Source organism: Carlito syrichta, unplaced genomic scaffold, assembly GCF_000164805.1.
Source record: "Carlito syrichta isolate Samal-C Ts95f unplaced genomic scaffold, Tarsius_syrichta-2.0.1 Scaffold310924, whole genome shotgun sequence".
NCBI classification, from domain to species: Eukaryota; Metazoa; Chordata; class Mammalia; order Primates; family Tarsiidae; genus Carlito; species Carlito syrichta.
Window position 1 is genome coordinate 397921 of NW_007255020.1, and position 272 is coordinate 398192.

The following is a 272-nucleotide window of genomic DNA, read 5'->3' on the forward strand; positions in this document are numbered from 1 at the left end:
CAGGCTTTATTGCAACCTCCTCATATCCTAACAGCTGGCTGTCCAGGGGACGCCCTGCTCAGCTCCAGCTGTTAAAATGGGAAACACGTCATCCCTGCCGGCCAACTCTCCCCTCAAATGTCTCTTAGACAACCTCTCCGCTCTCTCTCTCTCACTCCTGACATTAAACCCAAGCATCTAATCCACTTCAGTACCCAAGATTGGCCCACCTATCGCTTAGACAACCAAAATAAGTGGCCCCTACGGGTCCCTAAACCCCAACATTATACGGG